This window comes from Mesoplodon densirostris, assembly GCF_025265405.1.
Source record: "Mesoplodon densirostris isolate mMesDen1 chromosome Y unlocalized genomic scaffold, mMesDen1 primary haplotype SUPER_Y_unloc_1, whole genome shotgun sequence".
Classification (NCBI taxonomy): Eukaryota; Metazoa; Chordata; class Mammalia; order Artiodactyla; family Ziphiidae; genus Mesoplodon; species Mesoplodon densirostris.
The window spans coordinates 2,876,121-2,899,995 of NW_026778236.1; the positions used below are offsets into that span (position 1 = coordinate 2,876,121).

At 36.4% G+C, this 23,875-nt stretch overlaps 1 pseudogene; it reads left to right on the forward strand.

Annotated features, from left to right (window-relative positions):
- The first annotated feature begins 834 nt into the window (after positions 1-834).
- On the forward strand, positions 835-22,175 carry LOC132482937 (RNA-binding motif protein, X chromosome-like; annotated as a pseudogene).
- The last annotated feature ends 1,700 nt before the right edge of the window (positions 22,176-23,875 follow it).

Genomic DNA, 23,875 nt, shown 5'->3' on the forward strand with positions numbered 1-23,875 from the left:
ACCGTGTCCCCTAGATAGGCAGGCGGACTGTCAACCACTGCGTCACCAGGGAAACCCTCTCGTGCAGTTTTTTTTTTTTTTTTCTTTTTTGTTTCCTTCGGGTTTTCTTTGTGAAAGCAGAGGTACTGAGCAATACAAGCAAGATACCTATTTTAACTTAAATGATTTAAAACTTGTAATTTTAGTTATCAAATATCAAAATGTTGATTCACTTGACAAAAAGCGTCTGATTTAATTTGGCATATAAAGAATGGTACTCTCTTTTGACCAGTGTTTCTTAAAGTCTCTCAATCTAAGTAAACACACTTTACATTTTCCTCAATAAAGGAAGTAACTCCCTCCTTTTCCCTTATGACTTACCACTTTTAAAGTTTGTGGAAAAAAAATATTTTAAACATTATTTGATGCATACACAAGAAAAATGTGAGTAGATGTGAACAATTTAAAAATATGTTTAAGGTATATTCTGCACAGTTCATAAAACATATTAACTGTTAGATGTGTAGAATCCAGGACCATTTATTATTGCTTATTTTTTTGTTGTGTTTTGGAAAAGAAGCCTTGAACCCTGCAGGTAAAATAATTTACAGTTGCCTTCTAATGTAGTTTTTACATACAGGTTTTTGTAAGATATCTATAAAGAATGGAGCATTTGTTATGCCAGTGCTTGTTTGGCTTTGTGTTACAAGTTTCCTCTCTTTTAAGTAAGAAACGGCAAATATTTTCACTGCTATAGGGTACTTCAGTTGAGTTATAAACAGGTGTAATAGTTTTTGCTTATAATTTATTTTTTGCTATATGTATAAAGATATATTTTTCATTACTTACAGAAAAATGGCGGAAGCAGATCAGGCTGGGAAACTGTTCGTAGGAGGCCTCCATGCTGACACCAATGAAAATTCTCTTGAAGTGGTATTTGGGAAATATGGTCACATTATGGAAGGTAATTTTTAGAACCTATATATATATATATATATATATACATATACACACATATATATATATGTTCGAAGCAAATGTGTATTAAACACACACCATTGAACAGCTAAGTTAAAGTGCTTTTTCTGTTTGTAACACATGAGCACTTTTTTTTTAAGTTTCTGTTTTTTATTAGGAAAGCACTGGGCAATGAGGGAAAGTGTACACCTTAGGGGCTCCCTACTACTGAGTAGGGCAAAAAGCAGCGTTTCTTTCTTCACCCCAGCCACGCTTTGCAGCATGCTGGGTTTTACTTACCTGACCAGGGATCAAGCCCACGCACAGTGGCATGCAGCATGTGGATCTTAGTTGCCTGACGAGGGATCAGACCCGTGTCCCCTTCATTGGGAACGTGGAGTCTTATCCACTGGACCACCAGGGAAGTCCCAGGGCTTTTTAAACATACTGTCGTCATAGGACATGAAATGGGATGAGATATGCTAGCTGTAGAACGGTTGAAATTATTGACTCGATTTTTAAAATACTAGAAATGATATAAAATGGAAAGGATTGTTTTGCTTTATTTGTTTTTGGTTTTTGTTTTGTTTTTAAGTAACTTCCGGGAGGCTGTTACTGCACTGTGTCCATAACATGAAATTAAGGAGGCCTTATGAGAAAGTGTCAAAGGATTGATTATTTTGAAAATATGAAACGTTCAATTTTATGTGAAATTTAAATTAAAAATATTTATGTATATTACAGTTACGTTGATGAAGGATCAGAAGAAAAACAAGTCTAGAGGCTTTGCTTTTATTACTTTTGAGAATCCTGCAGATGCAAAGGATGCTGTCCAAGATATGAATGGAAAAGTAAGAGACTTTAATAATATTTTGTGTTCTCCATTTATTACTATTTCAAGATTTTTTTTTCTAATTTTTTAAAGTAACATGATGCCATATAAGCCTTCACTCTCCATTTTGTCACATAAGTATTGGATTGTCCGGTTGGAAGGAGATTGACATTAACATGAGCTTTAACAATATATTTTAAACCTGTTTTAGCATTCAAATGTAAAAGTAAATGAGTTTTAGCCTGTAGAGCTCTCCCCAATATCCCGTACTGTTATTTTTAAGTCTCGACTTTTTTGTACTTCAGAGTCACTCTTCCTTGTGTCACTGTTACAAATAATCACTTGTCCCTTACAACTGTACTTTTAATTGCATATTTGCTCAAAGAATTTTTTTATATTGTAGGTAGTATTTTTCCCATTTTATATTGCAGGTCATATCTTTTTATATTCATCATCCTGTGAATTGTTCATTGTTAAAAGTACTTCCAGCACATCTCAGTTCTCATAGTGTGGAACACATACATTAATTCCCTTTGTCCTATAGCTTGGTTTCTGGTATGCTGCAGGCACTTGGCACATGTTGACCCTTTTACTTTACTTTCATATTTTAAGGTATGGTAGTACCTAAAAGTTGATCTTGACTCATGCATGATTTTATTTTGGGTGCAGAGGTAAATTTGTGTCATGAAGGATAGTAGACCCCCATTATTTGTTTGTTTTCAAGCACAAGAACGTGTAGTCTGTGTAGACATTATTCTTCAATTCTTTATTCAACAGATATTTTATTGCCAGGCATTGCTTTAGCAATTGATTAATGGTTGTGGGTAATACAAAATACCTATTTTCTTGGACACTTGTGTTCTAGGGTGAACGATGAGAAACGTATAAGTAAAACTAAATACAATTTCATATGCAAAAATATTAAGGAAAATAAAGTAGGTAATTTCATTAGAGTTTAAGCGGAGTGGATTTCTATACATATACATCTAAGAATGTTAAATCCTGAATGTTGGGAGGGAGGCAGCCATTCATAAGTGTATGGGAAATATTTTGGAACCAGAAACAGAAAAGGAGGCCCTAACATGGGAGCACATGGCTGTTGAGGCTATTTGTATTGGGCCAGGGCCCATCCATATACACCAGAAGTCTTAGTAGGAATTCAGCATTTAAAATCGTTTTCCAAGGATAACATGAAACAGCTAGGTTGTTTTACTTAGAGCAATTATATTATGATTTAAATTATGTTATCAAAAATCACATTGGCATCTATTGAAGGTTAATGTAGGAAGTTGTTGGAAGATTAAGAAGTGTAAGCATTTCTGAAACATAAGAATATGAAGTACCATTATAAGAAGTTACTCTTGGAGGACATGTTCAAACAATTGAATAAGGCAAGAAATGTTAAGGACCAAATAAGTGCTCTATTTAAAAAAAAAAATCAAATTATTAGAAGTAAATACAGAAGAACAATCATGTTGGAAAATTTTCTTTCCCTTAATATTTAATAAATGCTAAAAACAATTAGAGTAGGAATAACCATTTTGAATAAATAACTGAATAATTTTATTTTTTAAATGACACGCATACTTTTATATACCCTTGGGACACTGAAAACTTTGAATGGTAGAAGTAGAGAAAGGAAGTGAGTTTAGTTCTCCATTATAGAAAATAAAAGGGTATATTCTCTCATGATAAGTGAGAGGTATTAATCTTCTTTTAATACCAGAGGACATTTCAGGGAGCTCTAATTGCCAATACGTACACTTTGTGTTGGATGACTTAATGAAAGGCAGTTACTAATTAAGTCTCATTTATCTGGCATGGTGAAGGACACCATCATTTCAGAAGAAAATGTTTGCTTTGGGGAAAAAATATTGATCTTGAACTAGAGCCGTAGTAAATAAATTTGATGCGATGTTATTAATGTTATACTTAATCTGTTTAGTCTTTGGATGGAAAGGCAATTAAGGTAGAGCAAGCCAACAAACCATCTTTTGAAAGCGGTGGTACACAGAGACCACAACCTCCTGCAAGAAACAGGGGCCATCTGAGAAATCCGAGACATGGAAGAGGAAGAATTCGAAGAGGAGGAAATCGAAGAGGAAGAAATGGAAGAGGAGGAAGTGGGAGCGCAAGAGAGCATCCCTCACCTGGAGGACACCTGGGTAATGTTTTCAAATACAAGGCTGCAACCAGAGGACCGAAAAATAGTAGGTTTAACTGTATAGAAACCTCTCAGTTTTTATTCCATCCTTTATGAGCAAAGTACTGTGTAAGTACTATCAGATGATGAATCACATTGATAGTCGGAAGTATTTCTAAGTGGTGAAGAATTATTGTAGGTATAAAATGACTTAACTAGGTAATGTGCAAAAAGTTAATCACCTTACGGGGGAATAGCATAAATTTTAAAGTAAATTCAGTCTCTTTTACCATTATTACTAATTGCCTCTTTTCTTCGAGGATTTTTCTACAGAGTTTCCTACTGTCGATCATACATTAGAATTTTTCACTTTAGGACCAATAACTTGATATGAGTTTAAATCAATGATTCATTCATAATCTGTTAAAAATACATTGGTTAATTTTATTCTGAGAGTAGCCTTATTGCATCATAAACATCCTAGAGAATCTTGAAAACTCCACAACAGAAAATAAAAGTCACTCAGAATATCCACAATTCAGGGCTAAACACTTCATATTTTAGGTTTCACCTTGCAGTATTTGTCTGAAGTATATGTGTTCAGACATCTAAGCAAATCTCCATTGTCATTTTGATATGAGGCTTTTCTACCTGGGTCTCTGGTATGCATTTGGGAAAATACCTGAGGGAAATAAATAGAGCTTTAGATTCTAAAAGGTGTCTTTGATCCAGGAAAAGAGTAAAAAGCTCTGCTTCAGACATATGTATGTTTTCTTTGTGTGTGTGTATTAGAGGAGAAAGTCGTTGAAAATGCCTTTTTTTGGATTTTTTCAGAGAAGTTTTCTACTTAGTAAGAAAAGGAGGAAAAGCACTTTGCATTTCAAAAACTTGCATATATTTAACAACCTTTGATTCATCTATTAACCATAACCAGTCTTCAGAAATAAAACATTTAGTTTCTTTTTGTGATAATTACATGTGTGAATTTTAGGAAATGTTTTTGGAAAGTTCAGTTAAAGGGTAACCCATTTTAAGATAACACAGTTTTGCTCTTTTCCCACTATCTTGACCTTGAGAAAAGTTGACCAGTTCATATTCTGCCATGTGTAAGAATACTCATTTTTTTCTTGCCTGTGGCAATACAGGGGAATTGGAATATACCTAAACATCTTTCTGGTTAGAAAGGTAACACATAAATTTTCAGTATTTAGTGTGCATTTCTTAAATACTATTAAAATTGAACAGAACGTAGCCCTTTTCACTGAGAAATTAACATTAAGAGTTGATCTGTGAATAACACAGGCTTGAACTGTTGATCAACTTACAAGCAGATTTTTTTTTTCAATAACTACATATAAGATCACTACATGACCCAAGGTTGGTTGAATGCATGGATGCAGAACTAGGGATACTGGACCAAGTGTAAAGTTATAAGCAGATATTCTCCTGCAAAGGGAGTTATTTGTATGTATATACTTAACTTTTAGGTAATGCATTTTTTATTCATCTTTTTTTCTTTTTAATGTTTTGATTTATACCTAGGATGTTGTGTTTTTCAAAAGCTTCCTTGACACCAGAATTATATAACTAATAACTTATCATCTTCCTCCTAAAATGATGAACAATTCAGTTTTACATTTAATTTATCCAGGTTTTCCTGTACTCTCTCTCTTCTCCCCAAACCGCTTTCATACCAGTGGTTCTTTAGATTTTTCGTAGATTTTCCAAACTGACTTTTACGGTAAGTCTTTGAACTCTACTAACTTATGTGTCATATGAGGAAACAATCATATTGGTTTAGACAGATAGGAAAGCTGAAGACTGGAGTAATTGTTGAGTGAAAATTTATAACAATAAGTGAAACTTGCCCAATGAAAAAATGTTGATTCTACTTAACTAAAAAGATTTCATTTAAACACAGGTCGTGGTGGGCATACTCCTAGTCCCAACGCGAGTTCTTCCAGGGGAGCCTTTCCAGTTAAAAGAGGACCATCTTCGAGAAGTGGAGGTCCTCCTCCTAAGAGATGTGCTCAGAGACGAAGCAGCAGTGGGGTGGGAAGACAAGGTAAATGCTATATAATGCAGAGACAGTTGTTTCTCATTAATGAAAGTGAGCTATTTTTAAACAGAATGTTTAAGCAGAATGGAAAGTGAGAAGTATATGAACATGTTAAACAATCACTAATTTATTTATTGATTTGTGGTTGGGAAATAATTTTTCAGTTTTTGATTATAGATGTAATAGGTGATTAGCACTGCTGTGGGGAAAACATTGCTTGTAAGTCCATGTTTGCTATAGAATTCCTCTTAATTTAAGTTGCTGCTAACACTTTTTGGTTAGTAGGCTTCTTTATCACATAGTTTCAGTATCAGAATTTTCATGAAAACTATGTCCTGTGAGAGAATGTTCTGGTCTGTAGACTAGTTTAGCTATGTATATTGGCTACCTGGTTTTATTAATTATTATAAACAATAATTGAAACTTGCCATATGAACTGTAGTTTGTGCTCTTAACATTTTTGGAACTGTTTTCTGATCCTTAATATGGTACAGACTTGAAACAGCCATTATCAAATTGCCATTTTACGTGTAGAATATGAATGAAGCCAAATGTAGCACGATATTGACTTCAAAATACAACAGAAGCTAAGAAACCTACCCTTTCCATTATTAGATGGTTAGCCTAGTGAACAAACAAGAGAAGAGAACAAACAAGGTCATAGTGACCTCCAGGAGTGAGGAATAAGAATTAACACATGAAGAGAATGTTAACTTATGGGAGATAGTTTCATATTTTGGAAGCGGTACAGTGTTTTTCAAATGAGCCCTTTATTGCTAATAAACAATAGAAGTCACTGTTGCTATCATCATACAAGGTCAATAATTAAGGTTGTACACTTAAAGGAGAGAGCCAACCACTTGGTGATTGAATATGTGACAGTAGTTACCAAAAATTAATGTTTTGCTCCAAGTTTGAGAAGTGTTCCCTACTGCTGGTAATTTAAAGGTTATGCCAAATGTATGGGGAACGGGAGATGTCAGAAAATACAATGTTCAATGGTAACATTGAAAGGGAAACGAAAATGTGCGTAAATGGAATTTTAGAAGGAGTAGTTTTTTTAAATGATTTTGGAGAGTGGAAGGATATCAGACTTTGGGATTTTTCTTTGAAACATTACTGTCAATTTTGAGATACTTACATAAGCATTCTTAAATTAAAGGTTCAGTATCACATGGAAGAGAAAATTATGGAGGTCCTCCTCGTAGAGAGCCAGTCTCTTTTCAGAGAGTTGGCTATATGTCACAAAGAGATGGTGGTTATGCTACTAGAGACAGGTAAGAGAAAACACAGTATATGAATTAAGTCATGGTTAATTTTGTTGTTCTTGTTGAAATTTACCTAACACAAAATTGAACCTTTAAAAGTGAACAAGTCAGTAACATTTAGCACACTTAACAGTGTTATGCAACCACCAGCTCTGTTCAGTTCCAAAACATTTCATTACCCCAAAATAAAATTAATAAGCAGTCACTCCCATTTTCTCCCCCCTTGTCCCTGGTAGGTACCCACCTGTGTCCTTATCTATGAATTTATCTAATCCTGAATATACCATACTAATGGAAGCAAACAATATGTGACCTTTATTATCCATCTTTCCCTTAGCATAAATGTTTTCAAAGATCATTCATGCTCTAGCATGAAGCAGTACTTCAGACCTTGTTTTTTTTTTTTTGGCTGACTAAATATTCCATTTTATGTGCGATTAACATGGTTTGTTCATCAATCTGTGTGATTTATTCCCATCATGGTGCTGTCATGAATACTCCTGTACAAGCATTTGGGTACCTGTTTTCAATTCTTTTTGAGTGTATATATACTTAGGAGTGGAATTCCTGGGACATATAGTAATTCTTTAATTTTTTAAGGAACTGCTGATCTGTTCCATAGAGCCGGTACTATTTTACATTTCTGCCACGCACATATACTTGATTTGTTTCTCTGCATCTGCACCAACACTTGATATATTCAGTTTCTTTATTTTTAATTATAGCCAGTCTGAGAGGTGCAAAGTAGATATTCCATTTTGGTTTTGAATTTCATTTCTCTAATAAATATGTTGAGCAGGTTTTCATGTCCTTGTTGCTCATTGTATATCTTCTTTGCACAAAAGTATATTCAAGTCCTTTGCCCGTTTAAAATTTTTTGTCTTTTTGCTGTCTGAATTCTTTATATATTCTGGATATGATAAGTTGCCTTTAAACCTTTATCTGCTTTATTTAAGTTATTCACGGAGAAATTATCGAAGCTTCCGAGCCAGCAAGGGTTATATTCCGCCACGTAGAGTCTATGCACATGGTTATTATGGACATTCAAGTTCTCGGATTGATCATCCCTCTAGAGGATATAGGTAATATAAAATTTTGTGTTTATATCAAATAAAAACATTCTTTTAAATTATGTGACCGTGACACATAATTTAAATTGATGACATAATTTATATCATTCTTTTAAATTTAGTGATCGTGATGGCTATGGTGGAAATCCTGATACAGATTATTCTGCATATCGAAGTGGAAGCTCTTACAGGGATTCATATGGGAGTTACGGTAAGAGTCCAGTTACAACTTGTAAATCATAGAATTAGACTTAACCAGATCGTTGTTTACTCTACTTTTACTTCAGTTCCTTAAAGGTAAAACTATGATTAGCATAGCCTTTTTTATAAGTTAAAGACCTTTGAATTGTTTTGTTAATAGCTCACTTAAAATAAAATGCTATGAAGGGTAAATGGGCAGTCTCATCTTTTTTTCTCATTACCGAAAAACTATTTTAACATTAGTATTATTATTTTATTTATTTATTTTTTTGCAGCACATGGGCCTCTCACCGTTGTGCCCTCTCCCATTGCATAGCACAGGCTCCTGACGCGCAGGCCCAGCGGCCATGGCCCATGGTCCCAACCGCTCCCTGGCATGTGGGATCCTCCCGGACCGGGTCACGAACCCGTGTCCCCTGCATCGGCAGGCGGACTGTCTACTACTGCGCCACCAGGGAAGCCCCACTAAATCTTGTTAAACGTTGCCACTCTACTGATTATTTAAAAATGCTAAAATATTGGCTTTTATTGTCAAACTACTTAGGCTGAAAAATATTGCTCTCTCTTTTAAATAAATATGAAAGCCCTTCACCCTTGCTACATAGTTTATATTTTCATAGCAGTGACAGATAAAGCTTATCTTTTCCAATATTTAGCACTTTGAGTCATGTTATATGATACCAGAAAAATTTGTAATGTTTAAAGTTTGTTTATCAATCATTAACTTCCCAGTTGACTACCGTGTTGCACCAGCAGCACGAAGGGTCCCGCTGACATATGGAGGAATCAGTTGCTGTGATAGCAATACTAGAGATGTATATGGAGGAGGTCCGGAAGGTTACTCAAGCAGCCAAAGCAATACTTATTCAAGTGGTTGTGAGCGTGGAAGACAGGAACAATGAGGGTTTCCACCCTCTGTGAATAGGGAGTACCTTGCTCCCTGTGACTCTCATACAGTAGCTCAGGTTGTGGGGCATCCAGATGAGGTTATGTGGGAAGCCAATCTGAAAGAGAGGGCCGAAGCAGATATTAAAAATGACACTCGGGCCTCCCTGGTGGCGCAGTGGTTAAAAGTCCGCCTGCTGATGCAGGGGATGCGGGTTCGTGCCCCGGTCTGGGAGGATCCCATATGCCGCGGAGCGGCTGGGCCCGTGAGCCATGGCCGCTGGGCCTGCGCATCCGGAGCCTGTGCTCCGCAACGGGAGAGGCCACAACAGTGAGAGGCCCACATACCGCAAAAAGAAAAAAAAATAAAAATAAAAATAACACTCAGTTATGTACCAAATGTTCTTTACAAAGGAAAAGTTTAAGTTCTTTTCTTTAATTGATGCTTGAATACCACTAAAAGAAAAACGTTGGTTTGCGGGGACGAGGCATATATTACCTTTTCCTCTATGAATTTTCAGACAAAGTGAAAACATGGAATTATTCAAAGTACTTGCATAGTTGTTAATATTAATTGAAATATAGAATTTGTGTTTAAAATGTTCAAAATTTTCAGAATAAAAAAATCAGAATTTTCTTGAAACCTATGTCCTGTGAGAGAATGTTCTGGTCTGTAGACTAGTTTAGCTATGTATATTGGCTACCTGTTTTTTTATTTAATTATTATAAACAATAATTGAAACTTGCCATATGAACTGTAGTTTGTGCTCTTAACTTTTTTAGCACTGTTTTCTGATCCTTAATATGGTACAGACTTGAAACAGCCATTATCAAATTGCCATTTTACGTGTAGAATATGAATGAAGCCAAATGTAGCACGATATTGACTTCAAAACACAACAGAAGCTAAGAAGCCTACCCTTTCCATTATTAGATGGTTAGCCTAGTGAACAAACAAGAGAAGAGAACAAACAAGGTCCTAGTGACCTCCAGGAGTGAGGAATAAGAATTAACACATGAAGAGAACGATATTTATGGGAGATAGTTTCATATTTTGTAAGCGGTACAGTGTTTTTCAAATGAGCCCTTTATTGCTAATAAACAAGAGAAGTCACTACTGCTATCATCATACAAGGTCAATAATTAAGGTTGTACACTTAAAGGAGAGAGCCAACCACTTGGTGATTGAATATGTGACAGTAGTTACCAAAAATTAATGTTTTGCTCCAAGTTTGAGAAGTGTTCCCTACTGCTGGTAATTTAAAGGTTATGCCAAATGTATGGGGAACGGGAGATGTCAGAAAATACAATGTTCAATGGTAACATTGAAAGGGAAACGAAAATGTGCATAAATGGAATTTTAGAAGGAGTAGTTTTTTTAAATGATTTTGGAGAGTGGAAGGATATCAGACTTTGGGATTTTTCTTTGAAACATTACTGTCAATTTTGAGATACTTACATAAGCATTTTTAAATTAAAGGTTCAGTATCACATGGAAGAGAAAATTATAGAGGTCCTCCTTGTAGAGAGCCAGTCTCTTTTCGGAGAGTTGGCTATATGTCACAAAGAGATGGTGGTTATGCTACTAGAGACAGGTAAGAGAAAACACAGTATATGAATTAAGTCATGGTTAATTTTGTTGTTCTTGTTGAAATTTACCTAACACAAAATTGAACCTTTAAAAGTGAACAAGTCAGTAACATTTAGTACACTTAACAGTGTTATGCAACCACCAGCTCTGTTCAGTTCCAAAACATTTCATTACCCCAAAATAAAATTAATAAGCAGTCACTCCCATTTTCTCCCCCCTTGTCCCTGGTAGGTACCCACCTGTGTCCTTATCTATGAATTTATCTAATCCTGAATATACCATACTAATGGAAGCAAACAATATGTGACCTTTATTATCCAGCTTCCCCTTAGCATAAATGTTTTCAAAGATCATTCATGCTCTAGCATGAATCAGTACTTCAGACCTTGTTTTTTTGTTTGGCTGACTAAATATTCCATTTTATGTGCGATTAACATGGTTTGTTTATCCATCTGTGTGAGTTATTCCCATCATGGTGCTGTCATGAATACTCCTGTACAAGCATTTGGGTACCTGTTTTCAATTCTTTTTGAGTGTATATATACTTAGGAGTGGAATTCCTGGGACATATAGTAATTCTTTAATTTTTTAAGGAACTGCTGATCTGTTCCACAGAGCCGGTAGTATTTTACATTTCTGCCACGCACATATACTTGATTTGTTTCTCTGCATCTGCACCAACACTTGATATATTCAGTTTGTTTATTTTTAATTATAGCCAGTCTGAGAGGTGCAAAGTAGATATTCCATTTTGGTTTTGAATTTCATTTCTCTAATTAATATGTTGATCATCTTTTCATGTCCTTGTTGCTCATTGTATATCTTCTTTGAACAAAAGTATATTCAAGTCCTTTGCCCGTTTAAAATTTTTTGTCTTTTTGCTGTCTGAATTCTTTATATATTCTGGATATGATAAGTTGCCTTTAAAACTTTATCTGCTTTATTTAAGTTATTCACGGAGAAATTATCGAAGCTTCCGAGCCAGCAAGGATTATATTCCGCCACGTAGAGTCTATGCACACGGTTATTATGGACATTCAAGTTCTCGGATTGATCATCCCTCTAGAGGATACAGGTAATATAAAATTTTGTGTTTATATCAAATAAAAACATTCTTTTAAATTATGTGACCGTGACACATAATTTAAATTGATGACATAATTTATATCATTCTTTTATATTTAGTGATCGTGCTGGCTATGGTGGAAATCCTGATACAGATTATTCTGCATATCGAAGTGGAAGCTCTTACACGGATTCATATGGGAGTTACGGTAAGAGTCCAGTTACAACTTGTAAATCATAGAATTAGACTTAACCAGATCGTTGTTTACTCTACATTTACTTCAGTTTCTTAAAGGTAAAACTATGATTAGCATAGCCTTTTTTGTATGTTAAAGACCTTTGAATTGTTTTGTTAATAGCTCATTTAAAATAAAATGCTATGAAGGGTAAATGGGCCGTCTCATCTTTTTTTCTCATTACCGAAAAATTATTTTAACATTAGTATTCTTATTTTATTTATTTATTTATTTTCAGCATACGGGCCTCTCACTGTTGTGCCCTCTCCTATTGCGGAGCACAGGCTCCTGACGCGCAGGCCCAGCGGCCGTGGCCCATGGTCCCAACCGCTCCCTGGCATGTGGGATCCTCCCGGACCGGGTCACGAACCTGTGTCCCCTGCATTGGCAGGCGGACTGTCAACTACTGCGCCACCAGGGAAGCCCCACTAAATCTTGTTAAACGTTGCCACTCTACTGATTATTTAAAAATGCTAAAATAGGGGCTTTTACTTTCAAAGAAACTACTTAGGCTGAAAAATATTGCTCCCTCTTTTAAATAAATGTGAAAGCCCTGCACCGTTGCTACATACTTTATATTTTCATAGCAGAGACAGATAAAGCTTATCTTTTCAAATATTTAGCACTTTAAGTCATGTTATATGATACCAGAAAAATTTGTAATGTGTAAAGTTTGTTTATCAATCATTAACTTTCCTGTTGACTCCCGTGTTACACCAGCAGCACGAAGGGTCCCGCTGACACAACGCTGGAAGCAGTTGCTGTGAGAGCAATACGAGAGATGGATATGGAGGAGGTCCGGAAGGTTTCTCAAGCAGCCAAAGTAATACTTATTCAAGTGGTCGTGAGCGTGGAAGACAGGAACAACGAGGGTTTCCACCCTCCGTGAATAGGGAGTACCTTGCTCCCTGTGACTCTCATACAGTAGTAGCTCAGGTTGTGGGGCTTCCAGATGAGGTTATGCGGGAAGCCAATCTGAAAGAGAGGGCCGAAGCAGATATTAAAAATAACAATCAGTTATGTACCAAATGTTCCTTACAAAGGAAAAGTTTAAGTTGTTTTCTTTAATTGATGCTTGAATACTAGTAAAAGAAAAATGTTGGTTTGCGGGAAAGAGGCATATATTAAGTTTTCCTCTATGGATTTTCAGGCAAAGTGAAAACATGGAATTATTCAAGGTACTTGCATATTTGTTAATATTAATTGAAACGTAGAATTTGTGTTTAAAATGTTCAAAATTTTCAGAGTAATAAAGTTTCATGAAATACGTCTTGTTAATTATACTGCTGAGTTAAACAAGCATAAAACTTTTGTTTGGAGGTTGAATTGTGCTGTTTGCCTAAACTTTTCCTTTGTACATGTATGTATTCAAAATTAAGCAATCTGTTATTTCTCCATCGCAAGCTGTGACTGTTTTCCAGTTAAGCTAAAGAAATTATATGTTCCTCTTTGAAAGCTTAAACATATAAAAGGTTTGAGAAGTCTCCAAAAAGGCTGAGAAACAATGCTTGCATTATTAGTGAAATTCTATATGTCTTTATCCCTTTAAAGCAATAGTATAAATGAAAGGAAAATTTAGACATGTGACTGTAAAGAGTTAAGAAATCTTGAGGTTAAGTATCTATTTTCTGATCCATATTCAAGTGGCAGATGACCAACGTGGGAATAATGGTTATAAAACCAATTTTCCACTAATTGTAAATGGAACCAGTTAACTTTTCTGAGTATATATCTTAGTGAAAGTTAGTACCCCTAGATTTTAAAACATTGGGAAACATTTTAAGTAATACTGATTTCAACTTTATTTTGGTGTGCTTGATGTAACACAAAGGGTTTCGTAATATACTCATAAGTATAGAGTTATCTGGAGGGTTAAGGGTTTTTTGTCAGTGACCTCAGGTGACATTTAATTAGTAATGCTTAAAATTTGGGAAGAAACTTGAGTGTAAAAACTTTAAGCCAAATTGGAATCTGCAAAACTAGTACAGAAATCTGCAATATCCTTTTAAGGGAACAGCAAAAATGAAGTTAAGGGGAAGGAGAGTATTATTTGAGCCAAACTGAGGATTATAACTCAGGAGACAGACTCAGAAAGTTCTGAGGACTGTTCTACCTGTTAGAAGTCAAAGGCATGGTTACATCCATTTTGAAGAGAAAGGACAGTATATCACATCAAAGTGACATACAGATATTTTACATGAAGATCAGCAGGGATACGTAGTCTGGGTAAGCAGGTACAAAGTGAGCAGCAAGTCAACATGATCCCAGTACAGAGCTGGGAAAGAACAGTATTCTTTTTAAGAAGTTGCAGCATAAGTGTCAGAGGAAGGTAAAATAATTGACCTTTATGATCAGGAAGGCAATCTGTCTTTGAGGAACTCTGGTTAATGTGTAATGCAGATATTAGGGAGGGAGCGAGGATGTCTCAATGACCACAGCATTTTATGTTTAATTTTTCTTGGCTGGCCTTAAAGTACTGTATTTCATAAAATCCTACGGGGCATGAAAGGTTTGCTTTTAGTATCTAACATATCAGATTGGTGAGTCAAATCCTTAAAACGAAGGGTAAAGCAAACGAAGTTTCGAACCCCAAACTGAACCGATTACTTTTTCCTGAGTACATGTTCATGAAAAACCCATAAAACTCTTAAGTGTTTAACAGTTGGGTGATCTTCAAAATACAGGGATACTGTGGGTTTGGTTCCAGAACAGTAAAGCAAGTCATGGTTTTTCTCAATTTCACGGCTTCTTATGTAACCCAGTCTTTCCTATTAACAGAAAACATGTATTTCTCCACTAGTTTTTAAGAGAACTGTGTTTGTTCCTTTCTTCCTCATGTGTAAATTCTCATTGGGTTCCCAGTGAATTGAAGGTGCTTGCTCTTCATGCCAAGAGTTGGGCATGAGACAGGCGGTTAAGCAAGTAAAGTGAGGATTTATTTAAGCAAGAATATGCCCTCAGGGAGAGCAGGCAGTTAGGTGAGGAGCTGCTGCCCTGGGTTCCACTGGCAAGCCGGTTATGAGGGGCATACAGAGGAAGGGGTGGCATACTCATTGGGGAAGCAGGAGTTTGGGGGTCACATTCCCTGCTTCTTTGCAGCTCCAGAAGGGATTTTTGTCCTTATTTAGCTTAGTCAGAAGTGTCATGGCCTCACTGCATGGTGTGTGCTGCTTGTCTGCAAGGCTAATTTTATTGTAAGGAGAGCATAATGAGCAACAGGTTACATTTGGAAGTAGGAGATTCCTGTCTTTCCTCATCTCTCTTTGTCTGCCTTCAGGACACTTACCACCGAAAATGTGCAGTTTCCTGTCAGTCTAGGGGTCCTTGTTTTTCTTTGTCTGCCCATGGACCTCTGCTCTTTACCAGGTGCTTGATTTCCTGCCACCTGGCCCCTCTTCCATTACTCTGCTCATATCTAGCTACTCGCCTGCTGTAGCAATTACAGTAATCTTAACCTCACAGTCCTTTAATTGCATTGCAGTCACTGAAAAACGTGCTTAACATCCAGATTTAATTTTGTTCATGAATGAGTGATATCCAAACCTCTATAAGATGATTTTCTCAGACACCATCTGAGATTTCATATCAATTGTTTTTCCTCTCGTGTTTCTTTCCTGTCAAGCAGAGGGTTAAAATATTAAACAATCATTATTGAAATACTAACAATTCTTTGATTTCCTACTATATACTGAACTTGTCCCTTCCAGTAGACTTGCTTGGAAGCTGCCGGTTGGCCTACATATTAGGTAGAAACCATAAAACCCCTAAATTAGGGAACAGTTATAACTTTGCCCGATTTAAAGATCAGCTTTTGTATAATTCATAGAGTTGTTATCTATCTAGACTATGGAAAGTGTCCCAAGAAATACTAACTGATCACCATCAACTGATCAACTGGTGTTTACATGAACACATTTCATTGCATAGTTTTCTCAAGTGCTCAATAATGGTTAATATACGATTAAGACACTACCAATGCAAAGCATTAACACCACAGGTCTGGGCTTCCCTAGTGGCCCAGTGGTTGAGAGTCCGGCTGCCGATGCAGGGGACACGGGTTCGTGCCCCGGTCCGGGAGGATCCCACATGCCGCGGAGCGGTTAGGCCCGTGAGCCATGGCCGCTGAGACTGGCTTTTGGAGCCTGTGCTTTGCAATGGGAGGGGCCACAACGGTGAGAGGCCGTCATACCGCAAAAAAAAACACCAAAAACCAAAACAGTTTTATGATTTTGACCAGTCTCCAAAAAAGGCAGGATTACAAATTAACCTCAGGCTCCCACTTCATATAAAAGTAATTACAATATTTTGTTTTGAACCCTGAATTATGTTTTCGGCGTTGTGCTCAATGTATGTGCTCAGTACATCATTTAACCTCACAATAACCCTATCTGATAATTCTTTATCATCTTGTTTTCGTAGACTGGGTAAATTTAAGAGTTTAGGTAGCTTACCCAGTTTCATATAACTACTAAATTTTGAAGTTTAGATTATTTTCTGTCTGCCTGACTTCGTATCATATGAAATCACCAGATGCATTATATCTTCTAGACATTCATCTTTCTGTTTCAGATTATTCTAACAGTTCCACTAAAAAAATTAAGTAAGTAGCATATCTGCATAGCAAGCAAAATGCTTCATGATCTGGTCCTCCCCATTTTTCATCTATCAAGAAATCCCTGCACTCTCCCTACTGATTACCTGGAGCTTCACGTTATTACCCCAAAATGCCTTTCCTTTTTTTTTTTTTTTTTTTTTTTACGGTACGCGGGCATCTCACCGTTGTGGCCTCTCCGGTTGTGGAGCACAAGCTCCAGACGCGCAGGCTCAGCGGCTATGGCTCAGGGGCCCAGCAGCTCAGGGGCATGTGGGATCCTCCCGGAACGGGGCACGAACCCGCGTCCCCTGCATGGGCAGGGGTACTCTCAACCATTGCGCCACCTGGGAAGCCCTTCTCCTTTATATTGATTAAATTAAAGCAACTGGAAAGGGTATGCAGTAAAAAGTAGAGAACACATTCTGCTGTTGCAGTTTTCTTTAGAGTTTCTCCTGCGAGATTCTCTCGCGACTTTCTCTGTTCACCCCTCCCCCACCTCCACATCTTCCATCTTCCCTACCTCCCCTGTGGCTCATCCCTACCCCCCACCCCCCACCGCTATATATATTTAACAACCTTTGCTTCATCTATTAACCATAACCAGTCTTCAGAAATAAAACATTTAGTTTCTTTTTGTGATAATTACATGTGTGAATTTTAGGAAATGTTTTTGGAAAGTTCAGTTAAAGGGTGTGCCCATTTTAAGATAACACAGTTTTGTTCTTTTCCCGCTATCTTGATCTTGAGAAAAGTTGACCAGTTCATATTCTGCCATGTGTAAGAATACTCATTTTTTTCTTGCCTGTGGCAATACAGGGGAATTGGAATATACCTAAACATCTTTCTGGTTAGAAAGGTAACACATAAATTTTCAGTATTTAGTGTGCATTTCTTAAATACTATTAAAATTGAACAGAACGTAGCCCCTTTCACTGAGAAATTAACATTAAGAGTTGATCTGTGAATAACACAGGCTTGAACTGTTGATCAACTTACAAGCAGATTTTTTTTTCAATAACTACATATAAGATCACTGCATGATCCAAGGTTGGTTGAATCCATGGATGCAGAACTAGGGATACTGGACCAAGTGTAAAGTTATAAGCAGATATTCTCCTGCAAAGGGAGTTATTTGTATGTATATACTTAACTTTTAGGTAATGCATTTTTTATTCATCTTTTTTTCTTTTTAATGTTTTGATTTATACCTAGGATGTTGTGTTTTTTAAAAGCTTCCTTGACACCAGAATTATATAACTAATAACTTACCATCTTCCTCCTAAAATGATGAACAATTCAGTTTTACATTTAATTTATCCAGGTTTTCCTGTACTCTCTCTCTTCTCCCCAAACCGCTTTCATACCAGTGGTTCTTTAGCTTTTTCCTCGATTTTCCAAACTGACTTTTACGGTAAGTCTTTGAACTCTACTAACTTATGTGTCATATGAGGAAACAATCATATTGGTTTAGACAGATAGGAAAGCTGAAGACTGGAGTAATTGTTGAGTGAAAATTTATAACAATAAGTGAAACTAGCCCAATGAAAAAATGTTGATTCTACTTAACTAAAAAGATTTCATTTAAACACAGGTCGTGGTGGGCATACTCCTAGTCCCAACGCGAGTTCTTCCAGGGGAGCCTTTCCAGTTAAAAGAGGACAATCTTCGAGAAGTGGAGGTCCTCCTCCTAAGAGATGTGCTCAGAGACGAAGCAGCAGTGGGGTGGGAAGACAAGGTAAATGCTATATAATGCAGAGACAGTTGTTTCTGATTAATGAAAGTGAGCTATTTTTAAACAGAATGTTTAAGCAGAATGGAAAGTGAGAAGTATATGAACATGTTAACCAATCACTAATTTATTTATTGATTTGTGGTTGGGAAATAATTTCTCAGTTTTTGATTATAGATGTAATAGGTGATTAGCACTGCTGTGGGGAAAACATTGCTTGTAAGTCCATGTTTGCTATAGAATTCCTCTTAATTTAAGTTGCTGCTAACACTTTTTGGTTAGTAGGCTTCTTTATCACATAGCTTCAGTATCAGAATTTTCATGAAAACTATGTCCTGTGAGAGAATGTTCTGGTCTGTAGACTAGTTTAGCTATGTATATTGGCTACCTGGTTTTATTAATTATTATAAACAATAATTGAAACTTGCCATATGAACTGTAGTTTGTGCTCTTAACTTTTTTAGCACTGTTTTCTGATCCTTAATATGGTACAGACTTGAAACAGCCATTATCAAATTGCCATTTTACGTGTAGACGATGAATGAAGCCAAATGTAGCACGATATTGACTTCAAAACACAACAGAAGCTAAGAAGCCTACCCTTTCCATTATTAGATGGTTAGCCTAGGGAACAAACAAGAGAAGAGAACAAACAAGGTCCTACTGACCTCCAGGAATGAGGAATAAGAATTAACACATGAAGAGAACATTATTTATGGGAGATAGTTTCATATTTTGGAAGCGGTACAGTGTTTTTCAAATGAGCCCTTTATTGCTAATAAACAAGAGAAGTCACTACTGCTATCATCATACAAGGTCAATAATTAAGGTTGTGCACTTAAAGGAGAGAGCCAACCACTTGGTGATTGAATATGTGACAGTAGTTACCAAAAATTAATGTTTTGCTCCAAGTTTGAGAAGTGTTCCCTACTGCTGGTAATTTAAAGGGTATGCAAAATGTATGGGGAACAGGAGATGTCAGAAAATACAATGTTCAGTGGTAACATTGAAAGGGAAACGAAAATGTGCATAAATGGAATTTTAGAAGGAGTAGTTTTTTAAAATGATTTTAGAGAGTGGAAGGCTATCAGTCTTTTGGATTTTTCTTTGAAACATTACTGTCAATTTTGAGATACTTACATAAGCATTTTTAAATTAAAGGTTCAGTATCACATGGAAGACAAAATTATGGAGGTCCTGCTCATAGAGAGCCAGTCTCTTTTCGGAGAGTTGGCTATATGTCACAGAGATGGTGGTTATGCTACTAAAGATAGGTAATAGAAAGCACAGTATATGAATTAAGTCATGGTTAGTTTTGTTGTTCTTGTTGAAATTTACCTAACACAAAATTGAACATTTAAAAGTGAACAATTCAGTAACATTTAGCACACTTAACAGTGTTATGCAACCACCAGCTCTGTTCAGTTCCAAAACATTTCATTACCCCAAAATAAAATTAATAAGCAGTCACACCCAATTTCTGCCCCCTTGTCCCTGGTAGGTACCCACCTGTGTCCTTATCTATGAATTTATCTAATCCTGAATATATCATACTAATGGAAGCAAACAATATGTGACCTTTATTATCCAGCTTTCCCTTAGCATAAATATTTTCAAGGATCATTCATGCTGTAGCGTCAATCAGTACTTCAGACCTTTTTGTTTTTTTGGCTGACTAAATATTCCATTATATGTGTGGTTAACATGGTTTGTTTATCCATCTGTGTGAGTTATTCCCATCATTGTGCTGTCATGAATACTCCGGTACAAGCATTTGGGTACCTGTTTTCAATTCTTTTTGAGTGTATATATACTTAAGGAGTGGAATTCCTGGGACATATAGGAATTCTTTAATTTTTTAAGAAACTGCTAATCTTTGCCACAGAGCCTGTACTATTTTACATTTCTGCCATGCACATATACTTGGTTTGTTTCTCTGCCTCTGCACCAACACTTGATATATTCTATTTGTCTATTTTTAATTATAGCCAGTGTGATACGTGCAAAGTAGATATTTCATTTTGGGTTTGAATTTCATTTCCCTAATAAATATGTTGAGCAGGTTTTCATGTCCTTGTTGCTCATTGTATATCTTCTTTAAACAAAAGTATATTCAAGTCCTTTGCCCATTTAAAATTTTTTGTCTTTTTGCTGTCTTGAGTTCTTAAATATTCTGGATATGATAAGTTGCATTTAAAATTTTAGCTGCTTTATTTCAGTTATTCAAGGAGAGATTATCCACACTCCTGAGCCAGCAAGGATTATACTCCACCACGTAGACGCTATGCACACAGTTATTACGGACATTCAAATTCTCGGACTGATCATCCCTCTAGAGGACATAGGTAATATAAAATTTTGTGTTTATATCAAATAAAAACATTCGTTTAAATTATGTTATTGTGACACATAATTTAAATTGATGACATAATTTATGACATTCTTTTAAATTCAGTGACCGTGATGGCTATGGTGGAAATCGTGATAGAGATTATTCTGAATATTGAAGTGGAAGCTTTTACAGGGATTCATATGGGAGTTACGGTAAGAGTCCAGTTACAACTTGTAAATCATAGAATTAGACTTAACCAGATCGTTGTTTACTCTACTTTTACTTCAGTTCCTCAAGGGTAAAAGTATGTTTAGCATGTCCCTTTAGATAAGTTAAAGACCTTTGAATTGTTTTGTTAATAGCTCACTTAAAATAAAATGCTATGAAGGGTAAATGGGCAGCCTCATCTTTTTTTCTCATTACAGAAAACCAATTTTAACATGATTATTATTTTTTATTTTTATTTTGTGTGCGGTACACGGGCCTCTCACCATCGTGGCCCCTCCCGTTGCGGAGCACAGGCTCCTGACGCGGAGTCCCAGAGGCCATGGCCCACGGTCCCAACCGCTCCCCGGCATGTGGGATCCTCCTGGACCGGGGCACGAACCCGTGTCCCCTGCATCGGCAGTCGGACTGTCAACCACTGCGCCACCAGGGAAGCCCCACTAAATCTTGTTAAAAGTTGCCACTCTACTGATTATTTAAAAATGCTAAAATAGGGGCTTTTACTTTCAAAGAAACTACTTAGGCTGAAAAATATTGCTCGCTCTTTTAAATAAATGTAGAAGCCCTGCACCGTTGCTACATAGTTTATATTTTCATAGCAGAGAGAGATGAAGCTTATCTTTTCAAATATTTAGCACTTTAACTCATGTGATACGATACCAGAAAAATCTGTAATTTTAGCGTTTGTTTATCAATCAGTAACTTCCCATGTGACTCCCGTGGTGCACCAGCAGCACGAAGGGCCCCTGTGACTTACGGTGGAAGCAGTCGCTGTGATAGCAATATGAGAGATGGATATGGAGGAGGTCCGGAAGGTTACTCCAGCAGGCAAAGTAATACTTATTCAAGTGGTCGAAAGCGTAGAAGACAGGAACAATGAGGGTTTCCACCCTCTGTCAATAGGGAGTACCTTGCTCCCCGTGACCCATACAGTAGCTCAGTTTGTGGGGCTTCCAGACGAGGTTATGCGGGAAGCCAATCTGAAAGAGAGGGCCGAAGCAGATATTAAAAATAACACTCAGTTATGCACCAAATGTTCGTTACAAAGGAAAAGTTTAAGTTGTTTTCCTTAATTGATGCTTGAATACTACTAAAAGAAAAATGTTGGTTTGTGGGGAAGAGGCATATATTAACTTTTCCTCTAGGAATTTTCAGACAAAGTGAAAACATGGAATTATTCAGAGGACTTTCATGTTGTTAATGTTAATTGAAAAGTAGAAGTCGTGTTTCAAATGTTCAAAATTTTCAGAGTAAAAAAATTTCGTGAAATATGTCTTGTTAATTACACTGCTGAGTTAAACAAGCATAAAACTTTTGTTTGGAGGGTGAATTGTGCTGTTTGCCTAAACTTTTCCTTTGTACATGAATGTATTCAAAATTAAGCAATGTGTTATTTCTCCATCGCAAGCTGTGACTGTTTTCCAGTTAGGCTAAAGAAATTACATGTTCCTTTTTTTGAAAGCTTAAGCGTGTAGAAGGTTGGAGAAGTCTCCAGAAAGGCTGAGAAACAATGCTTGCATTATTAGTGAAAGTCGATGTGTCTTTATCCCTTTAAAGCAATAGTATAGATGAGAGGAAAATGTAGACATGTGACTGTAAAGAGTTTAAGAAATCTTGAGGTTAAGTATCTATTTTCTGATCCATATTCAAGTGGCAGATGACCAACGTGGGAATAATGGTTATAAAACCAATTTTCCACTAAACGTAAGTGGAACCAGTTAACTTTTCTGAGTATATATATCTTAGTGAAAGTTAGTACCCCTAGATTTTAAAACATTGGGAAACATTTTAAGTAATACTGATTTCAACTTTATTTTGGTGTGCTTGATGTAACACAAAGGGTTTCGTAATATACTCATAAGTATAGAGTTATCTGGAGGGTTAAGGGTTTTTTGTCAGTGACCTCAGGTGACATTTAATTAGTAATGCTTAAAATTTGGGAAGAAACTTGAGTGTAAAAACTTTAAGCCAAATTGGAATCTGCAAAACTAGTACAGAAATCTGCAATATCCTTTTAAGGGAACAGCAAAAATGAAGTTAAGGGGAAGGAGAGTATTATTTGAGCCAAACTGAGGATTATAACTCAGGAGACAGACTCAGAAAGTTCTGAGGACTGTTCTACCTGTTAGAAGTCAAAGGCATGGTTACATCCATTTTGAAGAGAAAGGACAGTATATCACATCAAAGTGACATACAGATATTTTACATGAAGATCAGCAGGGATACGTAGTCTGGGTAAGCAGGTACAAAGTGAGCAGCAAGTCAACATGATCCCAGTACAGAGCTGGGAAAGAACAGTATTCTTTTTAAGAAGTTGCAGCATAAGTGTCAGAGGAAGGTAAAATAATTGACCTTTATGATCAGGAAGGCAATCTGTCTTTGAGGAACTCTGGTTAATGTGTAATGCAGATATTAGGGAGGGAGCGAGGATGTCTCAATGACCACAGCATTTTATGTTTAATTTTTCTTGGCTGGCCTTAAAGTACTGTATTTCATAAAATCCTACGGGGCATGAAAGGTTTGCTTTTAGTATCTAACATATCAGATTGGTGAGTCAAATCCTTAAAACGAAGGGTAAAGCAAACGAAGTTTCGAACCCCAAACTGAACCGATTACTTTTTCCTGAGTACATGTTCATGAAAAACCCATAAAACTCTTAAGTGTTTAACAGTTGGGTGATCTTCAAAATACAGGGATACTGTGGGTTTG